At 32.9% G+C, this 301-nt stretch overlaps 1 protein-coding gene across 1 annotated transcript in view; it reads right to left on the bottom strand.

Moving 5' to 3' along the window:
• Positions 1–301, bottom strand: part of LOC119581943 (serine/threonine-protein phosphatase 4 catalytic subunit) — a gene marked incomplete in the record, with an annotated part of 12638 nt that overhangs the window by 11108 nt on the left and 1229 nt on the right.

Genomic DNA, 301 nt, shown 5'->3' with positions numbered 1-301 from the left:
AAACCTGGACAATAACCCAAATGTGGAATAACCCACATGTGGAGTGGTGTGCACTGATACCCATAGCCTCATCAAACTTTATTTGAATTTTTTTTTCATTGTAAATAGGTTAATGATATGCATAAAAGTAACCATTTGAATTGTGTAAGATTTCTATTGTCTTTTAGAGAGTTGGTGACTTTCAACTTCATGTTTAGTAATGGCTAATTTAGGTTTATGTTTGGCATCCTAACCTAAACATATAGCAGATCACAGAGGTATAGCACTCTATATTTAATATATTCTCATTCTGTATGGTGTG

Source organism: Penaeus monodon, chromosome 15, assembly GCF_015228065.2.
Source record: "Penaeus monodon isolate SGIC_2016 chromosome 15, NSTDA_Pmon_1, whole genome shotgun sequence".
Lineage (NCBI taxonomy): Eukaryota > Metazoa > Arthropoda > Malacostraca > Decapoda > Penaeidae > Penaeus > Penaeus monodon.
Note: the sequence above shows the minus strand (reverse complement) of the source record. Positions and strands in the feature narration are given on the sequence as shown.